Consider the following 10841-nt stretch of genomic DNA (forward strand, 5'->3'; position numbering starts at 1 on the left):
TCATGTCTGACTCTGAGACCCCATTAATCACAGCACGCCAGGCCTCCCTGTCCATCACTAACTCCTAGAGTTCACTCAAACTCACCTCCATCGAGTCGGTGATGCCATCCAGCCACTTCATTCTCTGTCGTCCCCTTCTCATCCTGCCCCCAATCCCTCCCAGCATCAGAGTCTTTTCCAGTGAGCCAACTCTTCACATGAGGTGGCCAAAGTATTGGAGTTTCAGCTTTAGCATCAGTCCTTCCAATGAACACTCAGGACTGATCTCCTTTAGAATGGACTGGTTGGATCTCCTTGCAGTCCAAGGGACTCTCAAGAGTCTTCTCCAACACCACAGTTCAAAAGCATCAATTCTTTGGTGCTCAGCTTTCTTCACAGTCTAACACTCACATCCATACATGACCACTGGAAAAACCATAGCCTTGACTAGACGGACATTTGTTGGCAAAGTAGTGTCTCTGCTTTGTAATATGCTATCTAGGTTGGTCATAATTTTCCTTCCAAGGATAAGCATCTTTTAGCCCTGCTCAAAATGAGCTGACTGATAGCCTTGAAAGAGTCCCCTCAGTCTGCCACATCAGTGAAATAATGGTGTGCTCACTATGTCATGATTTACAGAAAATATTGCATTCCATACAGCATTATGGTGGTCAGCTTGGAAGGTTAGAGTGAGTATGAATGGAACCTGTGAACAGAGAAGCAGTTTAGCTCTCTGTGTTCTGAGTATATCGATTGCATCCAGCTAGCAGTCCTTAGAATCTATTTCTTTGGTCACTAGGAAATTGAAGAAAGGAAAGAGAAGGGTCTCAAAGTGCTTCTGCAGGGAAATAAACAAAAAATTGTCTTTGTAATTCTTGATGGGTCACTTGGATGATTTAAACTGTGTGGTTAAGCACGTAGGCTATTGGGCTTCCTGACCTCACTCAGCCCTCCCAGGCCAAGATGGGCTGGGTCTATAGGTCATCTGGTGTGACGCAGAAGCTTGTAGAAGCTTCCAGTGGAGGAGGATATAATGATACCCAAAGAGCCCTCCTGTGTTTGTTCTCACTCCAGAGTGAGCACGGTGGTTAATGGACTGATTCTGCTGCTCATTTGCCTAGAACAGCAATAGTTACCATTTTATTTATTCTAGAAGGCCAAATCCTTACATTCACCTGCAGAATCCTACCTACTCTGGCCTGTATCTCTCAGACATCACCTCCCACCCTTCTCCCTGGCTCACTTTATTCCTCCCACTCTGACCATTTTTGTGGTCCCTTGAACACACTGGGAATACTCAGACCTTGGCCCTTTGCTTTTCCTTCAGGAGGTCACATAACCCGTTTATCTTCTTCAACACTTTGCTCAGATGTCATCTTTTCAAGCTCCGCACCCTGTTTAAAATCGCAACTCTCATTTCCCCACCTCCACCACTCCGTACTTTCTCTGTTTCCATTGATTTTTCACCTTCCAACATGCTTTTAATTTACCTCCTTACTATTGTTCATTCTGCTTCCTTTCCCTAGAAGATGAGTCCACCAGGGTAGAGTTCTCTAATGTGTTATTGACGGATCCCAGGTCCCTGCAATGGTGGGCACTTAATACTTGTTGAATGAATGAATGGACTTGGTTGTCCTTCCTGACTGGTCCAGTGGGGTGCTGAAATGAGGCTGGCAACAATACTGAAACACAACCAAGAGATTCCTGCCCTGCTTCTTGGGGCAGGGATGGGGGCATTGCAATTCTCAGGGGTGAGCAACCCATTTACCTTTTGATGAGAACCCCCCCCTCCCTAACCAGCTGAGGTAGGAGTTTATGTAACCCTGAAGCTTTTCCTAATCAGTTGTACCCTAGAAGGGTGAGGAAACCCGGCTGGTCGGAAGAGTGTTTCCCACCTAAGTTTCTCCAGCTTCCTGTTCTAGGAATGACTAGCCACAGAAGTCACAGAGAAACCAACGGAAAAACAAGTTTCCTCCAATCTCCCTCTGCACCTTGAGCATTGAGGTTTATGAAGATTACGGTAAAGCTTATCCAAGAGAACGGTGACCGCTGGCCCAGCTCCTTCCCCTGGTTGGTGGTGATGCAAGGGCCAGGGCTGAAAAGAGGGCACTGGGGTATCCGGAGTGGGGGAACCTCAAAGAAAATGCATCGTGAAACCATGTGAGCCACTCTGAAAGACCCAGCCTAGCAACTTCCTGAAAACGAACCGCATTTGGTTGGTTTCCCAGCCCCTAACTCCTTCTCCTTTCCAGCCTTTCCTTTTCCCTCACAGCCCCCACTAGAAAAGATAATTGTCTTGTTTCCAGACAAGGTTCTGTTGCAAAGAGATAGGCTGGGGACTAGGATCCAAAGGCAGATGCTTATTCGGAATCGCCTCCCCAGAGAGGCTCCTCTGTTCCACATCTGCTTGGGATATCAAACCGCTGGGTTCAGGCCTGCCCTCTGGGGTAGAGGTTGTGGCAAAGTTTCAAATGAAAGGGAAATTCAGTGCTCCTGGTTGCTTAGGTGCAGACGGTCTCTGATGCTTTCACAGCCTTGCTCATTGGCTAACGTGGAGGACATGTTTAGGAACTCAACCATTTGCCACCGAGGACTCACCAGTTCATGAGCAGAAGAGATGATTTTGTGACTTTACTGTGTTTTTTATTTTCTCCTCTCTTGAAATTTTTGGCTTGGTCCGGTACTGAGTCCATACAGTTGAATCTGAAGTTCCCTGGCATATAATCCAGGGGGAAATTTCAAGAACTTTCTGTGAACTGTTCTTAATTTTCTAATATTTTTATCATTAATATAAATTACAATCCTTTTTTGTCTTAATTTTTAAAAAGCCCTACTTTCCGTGTTGTATATTTGAGATATTCATTTTCATTTATTCTAAGCAGATACATTTCTATTGTTTTAAAAAATTTTTTCTTGCCCAATAGCAGAAGACCATATTGGGCTTTGAGTTAGGGGAGATGTCTTGGATAAACAATAATTAAAAATAGGGTGCAAGATAACTGAATCACTTTGCTATACACCCAAAACGAATGCAACATTGTTAATCAATTACAATATAAAATTAAAAAAGAAAAATACATATATAATCAATCATTCATATGACCAAAACATATTTCTTATATATATTTGGTCATCACTCACAGTTCCTGTGTTCAGACTTCCCTGGTGGCTCAGACGGTAAAGCGTCTGCCTAAAATGTGGGAGACCTGGGTTCAATCCCTGGGTTGGGAAGATCTCCTAGAAAAGGAAATGGCAACTCACTCCAATATTCTTGCCTGGAAAATCCCATGGATGGAAGAACCTGGTAGGCTACAGTCCATGGGGTTGCAAAGAGTTGGACACGACTGACTGACTTCACTTTCACAGTTCCTGGCCCTCAAAACCCTTGGAATTTCCTGCTAAGTGAAATGAAAATATCTTTTGTTTCTGAGTGTCTTGTCCTTGGTTGCTTGAAAACTTCAGAGCCATAAAGGTGAAGTGGGTGTCTTAACATTCATGACAATCTCTTTTCCACCATAGTTGGGTTTCTGTAACAGGTGACTTTTGGAAAGCACTTAAGGATGGGAGCTGGTTGCCATTGGAACCAGCTGTGAATGGGGTGGGGGTATGGTCAGGCTGTCCTCTTGCTCTCTGTAACCTCCTGCTCCCCCAATCCCTGCTTTACCTACACCCTTCTCACATGACTATCCAACCCTCGTAATCACAGGGCTTAGTCAGTAACTACCTACATGCTTGCCCCTACCCCAGCCACTGGTTTCCCGGGTAACTGATGAGCCAGCCTTATGTTAATCCCCTTGTAAATGGTAGTCTCCTTCCCCCTGGAGGAGTGAAGTTTGTGGCCGTATCCTACACGTTGTTTGCCATATACAGTGGGATGTCACTCCAGGACTTTGCTTCAGACTTGTAAACCTACCCTGTTCAATATGTTATTGATGTCTCTGTCGCTGTGTCAGGCCTCTTTCTTTGGTCTTGAGGTTGGACTTGCAAGCCTGTGGGAGCCCCCCATGGAGGGGGCTGGAGCTTTCAGTCTCATTCCCTCATTTGGGGGAGGGGAGAGGGGCTAGAGTTTGAATCAATCACCAGGGACCAGTGAGTTGTCAAACTTGACTGTGTAATTAAAGGCTTCCGTGGTAGACGGTAAAGAATCTGCCTGCAATGCAGGAGACCCGGGTTCCATCCCTGGGTTGGAAAGATTCCCTGGAGAGGGGAATGGCTACCCACTCCAGTATTCTTGCCTGGAGAATTCCATGGTCAGAGGAGCTTGGCGGGTTACAGTCTATGCGGTCACGAAGAGTCAGACGCAACTGAGCAACTAACACTTATGTCATGAGCCTCCATAAAACCCCTGAACGACGGGGTTCAGGGAATTTCCTTTCAGTGAATTTGAGGGCTGACATGCCTGGAGAGGCATGCGTGCTTCATGTCCTTTCCCCATGACCTTACCCTACACATTTCTTCTATCTGGTTTTTCCTGAATTATATTCTTTAATAATAAACCAGAAATCCAGAGAGTAAAATGTTTCTGAGTTTTGTGAGCTGCTCTAGCAAATTAATTGAGCCTGAGGAGGAGGTGTGGAAACCTCTGATTATAGCCAGTTGCTTATCACCTGGGCTTGAACTGGTGTCTGAAGTGGGTGGGGGGCAGGTTTGTAGGATTGAACCCTTAACATATGGAATCGGATGCCACCTCTGGGTAGAGTGTGTCAGACTTGAGTTGAATTGTAGGACCCCCAGTTGGTATCCTGAGGATTGCTGGTGTGGGGAACCCACTCCTACCAATACACATTTTGATACTGGGCCCAAAAACCTGAAAGATGGGGTAAAGGGACTCTCCAGGGACTGAAGAGTAGATTTGATAAGACTTTGGAATGCCACACGCATTTCTTGTAAGTAAATTTCTTACTAAACAAACCTTTCATAAATAGATCAGTTTTGTTGCTGTTGTTCAGTTGCTAAGTTATGTCTGACTCTTTGCGACTCCATGGACTGCAGCACACCAGTCTTCCCTGTCCTTCACTATCTCCTGGAGTTTGCTCAAATTTGTGTCCATTGACTCAGTGATGACATCCAACCATCTCATCCTCTGCCACGCCTTTCTCTTCTTGCCCTCAATCTTTCCCAGCATCAGGGTCTTTTCCAATGAGTCAGCTCTTTGCATCAGGTGGCTGAAGTATCAGAGCTTCAGCATCAGTCCTTCCAATGAATAGTCAGGATTGATTTCCTTTAGAACTGGCTGGTTTGATGTCCACGCTGTCCAAGGGACTCTTGAGTCTTTTCCAACTCCACAATTGAAAAGCATCAATTCTTTGGTGCTCGGCCTCCTTGATGGTCCAACTCACATCTGTACATGACTATTGAAAAAAACACAGCTTTATGAAAAGGCAAAAAGAATAACATCAGAAAAGGGCACAAATTGTACAAGTATACAGCTCTGACCCATTTTCATTCTCTCAAGTCATTGTGATTTGGCTATAGCCATTAGATTAAGATTTGCAAAATTCCTCTCACTACATCCTTACTTTTATACAAAGTTTTCAATACCTGATTTCAGAGAACTGAGATCCAGTAAGAAAAGACCACATTTCCCCCTATAATGGATTCCCAAGTATAAGAGAGCCAATAAGATGCAAAGTTGGAAGTTGGCTAAGTGTCCTAACACCCCAGCCTTATGTTTCCAGTATGACTGTAAGTAGAAGTGAAAGTGTTAGTTGCTTAGTCATGTCTGACCCTTTGTGAGCCCATGGACGGTAGCCCACCAGGCTCCTCTGTCCATGGAATTCTCCAGGCAAGAATACTGGAGTGGGTAGCCATTCCCTTCTCCAGGGGATCTTCCCGACCCAGGGATCGAACCTGGATCTCCTACATTGCAGGTAGATTCTTTATCATCTGAGCTATTAGGAAAGCCAATTGTAAGTGAAATGCCACTCTTATTTATTGATGACTGATTGTTCTTCCAGTAAGAGAATATTCTTACAAAAAATTCTCTTTTGAGGTAAAACTTCTTAAATTTGTTGCTGTGAGCATTACTTGTTCGTTATAAACAAAGTAAAAGATGCCTATTAATGTGTAGAAATCAGTCTTTCCTAATTGTGCAGATTGTCTAGGATTAAGCATTATTCACTCTTTGCATTTAATCTCAATTTAAGTACCCTTCCTCCCAAGTAAAAGGAGGAGTCACACCAAAGGAAGAAAATGCATTTCAAGGTAGCGTTTTTTTCTTTCACTAAAAACATGTTCCTCTCTTCACCTCTGTGGGTATAGATTTGATACTATATGTAAATGTGCCATGTAAACTCTAAAGTGCTATAAAAGTGAAAGCTATTTTAGTTAATAATTAACATTAATGCTAATAAAATATTGTCCTCTATTAAAATGCAAATGCTCTAGGGAGACCTAGGCATTAAACCAATTATGCATGACTTGGTGAGAAATATTTCATCAGCAACTTTCTCGAGCAATAAATGAAGCGGTGTGGAATAGAGGCGAGAGAGAGACAGAGGGAGAGAGGAAGTGGAAATGCGAAAGGGACCAGAGAGAAAACACAGTTACGGACATCGGGGATGAACACGATTAAAGGAGGGACTAGCAGAAAGCAAGAGACAAGTCAAGGAAGCAAGGGTGAGATAATCATAGCGGGCTTTTCGGCTGTTGTGAGGAGTTCGGTTTGTAGTATGAAAGCAGTGGTGAATGATAAGCTTTTTATTATTTTAAAATTGGAGTATAATTGCTTTACAGTGTTGTTCGTTTCTGCTGCACAGCAATGTGGGCCGATGACATGTATGCATATATCCTCTCCCTCGTGAGCCTCCCTCCCTGCTGTCTACGGCACCACAGAGCACCGAGCTGCCGAGCTGGGCTCCCTGTGCAATACATTAGCGTCCCACTAGCTATCTATTTTACACATGGCAGTGTATGCATGTCAATGCTACTCTCACAGTTTTAAGGAGAGGCATTTTAGAAGTAATGAAAGGGAATCAGAGTGACCCCAATGGGGATCTTTCATATCTGATCACTGGGATAAAGTGGTCACTGTTCTTTCAAAGTTAAAGTTCCTTTCTTTTAAAATTAAGAAGTCTCAGGTGGGGAATCTACGATTCAATTGTAATAATGTATATAAAGCTTTCAGCTCGGAGCCCGTTTTATAAAGGGCTTTCATCAAAAGGCAGCTATGAGGCTGGTTTTGATGAGGGAACTTGGCCTTCTTTGACCTCCAGAGTCATTCTTGCCAACACAGAACATTCACTGATCACCCCTCAGGAACAGAGGGCAAACTAGATTCCAGAGACCTCTCCTCCTATGTTTCCCAATATTTTTAGTCCATACGTTTCTCTTCCTACTGCTTTTTCTCTGTTCCCTGCAGCTGAAGACTTAATATGAATTCCAGGTAACCTAAGTTTCAAAATTTTCCGAATTTTCTGTGGAAGATCCTTCCATTAATACACGATTTAGCTCTCTAGGAATACCTGGACAGGGGAATTGGAGAAGGTAGCAGGCCGGTCTTTAGCATCATTTCCCCTGAGGGACTGTATGTGGAGCTTTTTGGAAAGCCATCAGTTCACACATCTCTCTTAAACACATAGGAAACTGCAGGAGAATGCTGGAGAAAAGACTGTGTAAAGAGCCTAAAGGTGGCTGATTTAAGAAATGTCAAAGGGAAGTGATATTTCTGATGCAAATTTATATGGGTTGTCACTATTTTCAGCTTTCTTGGCTGTTCTCAGAAGTATTTACTTTGCGGGTTTTAATTGACTGATCAATGTGAACTTTATTTGGACTCATGGTCACAGATTATTCTGAGTATTGGTGACTCTTTTTGGGGAGAATTGCTTTTAAAAGATAGAAAACATTCAAGTCCTCTGTAAAGCAGAGAGGAAGGGAGTAAGCAAGGAAAAGGGAAAGGAAAGAAACATGCACATTTACACAGATAGAAATAGAACTAGAATATTACCTGAATGAGTAGAAATTCATGTTCTTTCCATTGTCAGTTTGGGAAGATCCATTTGGATACTAGGAAGATTTCTATACCAAATACGGAGATTTGACTATAGTTATTAATATTCTGGGGCAGGGCGGGAGGGTTAATATCCTATCATTATTTTTCATTCTTCCTTTTGAATTTGATTAAGTCACTGGGACTCTCTGTGCCTCAGTTTTCTGCCTGGAAAGATACGGTGGAATGAGGCTAGTAATTCTTTAGCTGTGTGATGCAGGTCACCAGGTCACCTTCCTAGGAACTCAGAGGCTGATAAAGAAATAGGTCTGCATGTGGGTGAGGTCCTGGGAGGAAGCTTAACAGATCCTACATTGGCAAGAGCCTCCTTTATGTGGTAGACTTCTGGATCCTTTAGAAGAAAGGGTTTCATGGCTGTTGGGGGAGAAAGGGGAGGGACTCCTCGTCTACACTGCCTGGTTTGCACTCTGCAACTTTGTTACGCGGCACAGTCAGGTCAGCAAATCTGAACTGACAAGCTTTAGGTCTTGAAGACTGGAAGTTCCTAAGAGGCTCAAACGATGAAAACGTGTGACTGTCAATAGACTCATTTATGTGAGCAAAGAGTGAAGCTGTGAGGAGGCAGAGAATACAGGGGAATGGAGTTGTTCCTTGGCTCTCAGTCAATTTGCTGAAAATCCATTTGCCAAAAAGCAGTTCACCGAAACACCAATTCCCTGTAAACCTATTCAGTGAAAGTAATTTTGCCGAAAACAGCAACCAGACAGTTTCCCTAGAAACTGTCAAACAAATATTTTAGACCAGATCTAAGACAGTTTGCTGCAACTATTTCCTAGCAAGAGGAGATGAATTTGCTTAAAGGCTGTAGCAGAGGCACGGTCTGGGGAAGGGAGGGAATGTGGAAGGACGCAAGACTGCAAGAATAGCAAAGTTGGTAGAATCAAAGTCTCATCTTGAGAATACAAAATGTTGATTATTGAAAGTGTTCAGAGACAAATGTGAAATGCTAGAGAAGCTGACATTCAAATTAAGCTGGATTAGCAGATTCATATTAAAAAGTGTGCAGTGACATTTGGATTTTTTCACTTCTTGCCTGTTATGAATAATGCTGCTATAAACATTCATGTACAAGATTTGTTTTTGTTTTCCTTTTAGACACGTGATTTCATTACTCTCAGACATTACCCAGGAGTGGAATTGCTGGTCACGTATAGTAAGTGTATTTTAACTTCTTAAGAAACCATCAAACTGCTTTCCCATGTGGATGTACCATTTTATATTTTACTAGCAATATATGAAGATTCCCATTTTTCCACATCCTTGTCAGCACTTGTGATTACCTGAATTTTAGATTCTAACCACTCAACTGGGTGTGACATGTTGTTGTCTTGATTTGTGTTTCCTAAGGAGTAATGATGTTGAGCATTTTTTCATGTGCTTGCTGGCCATTTATCTTTTCTGGAAGAATGTCTATTCAAATACTCGGCCCATTTTCAAATTGGTTGTTTGTCTGTTGCTGAGTTGTAAACATTTTATGCATTCTAGATAGAAGGGCCTTGTCAGATACATGGCTTGCAAATGTTTTCTCTCATTATGTGCATGTCTTCTCTCTTTCTTGATGGTGTCTTTTGAATCACAAAAGTTGCAAATTTATGTCCAGTTTACCAATTTTTTTTCTTGCATTACTTGTGGTTTTGAGATGTATCTAGAAATCATTCAGTTCAGTTCAGTTCAGTTCAGTCACTCAGCGTGTCTGACTCTTTGCGACCCCATGAATCACAGCACGCCAGGCCTCCCTGTGCATCACCAACTCCCGGAGTTCACTCAAACTCATGTCCACAGAGTCAGTGATGCCATCCAGCCATCTCATTCTCTGTCGTCCCCGTCTCCTCCCACCCCCAATCCCTCCTAGCATCAGACTCTTTTCCAGTGAATCAATTCGTCGCATGAGGTGACCAAAGTATTCGAGTTTCAGCTTTAGCATCAGTGCTTCCAATGAACACCCAGGATTGATCTCCTTTAGAATGGACTGGTTGGATCTCCTTGCAGTCCAAGGGACTCTCAAGAGTCTTCTCCAGCACCACAGTTCAAAAGCATCAATTCTTCGGCGGTCAGCTTTCTTCACAGTCCAACTCTCACATCCATACATGACCATGGGAAAAACCATAGCCTTGACTAGACAGACCTTTGTTGGCAAAGTAATGTCTCTGCTTTTTAATGTGCTATCTAGCTTGGTCATAACTTTCCTTCCAAGGAGTAAGCGTCTTTTAATTTCATGGCTGCAATCAGCATCCACAGTGATTTTGGAGCACAAAAGATAAAGTCTGACACTGTTTCCACTGTTTCCCTATCTATTTCCCATGAAATGATGGGACCAGATGCCATAATCTTAGTTTTCTGAATGTTGAGCTTCAAGCCAACCTTTTCACTCTCCTCTTTCACTTTCATCAAGAGGCCTTTGAGTTCCTCTTCACTTTCTGCCATAAGGGTGGTGTCATCTGCATATCTGAGGTTATTGATATTTCTCCCGGCAATCTCGATTCTAGCTTGTGCTTCTTCCAGCCCAGCGTTCCTCATGATGTACTCTGCATATAAGTTAAATAAGCAGGGTGACAATATACAACCTTGACTCACTCCTTTTCCTATTTGGAACCAGTCTGTTGTTCCATGTCCAGTTCTAACTGTTGCTTCCTGACCTGCATACAGGTTTCTCAACAGGCAGGTCAGGTGGTCCGGTATACCCATCTCTTTCAGAATTTTCCACAGTTTATTGTGATCCACACAGTCAAAGGCTTTGGCATAGTCAATGAAGCAGAAATAGATGTTTTTCTGGAACTCTCTTGCTTTCTCCATGATCCAGCGGATGTTGGCAATTTGATCTCTGGTGCCTCTGCCTTTTCTAAAACCTGCT

This window comes from Moschus berezovskii, chromosome 16 (assembly GCF_049115385.1).
Source record: "Moschus berezovskii isolate FMDL1 chromosome 16, NW_MosBer_1.0, whole genome shotgun sequence".
NCBI classification, from domain to species: domain Eukaryota; kingdom Metazoa; phylum Chordata; class Mammalia; order Artiodactyla; family Moschidae; genus Moschus; species Moschus berezovskii.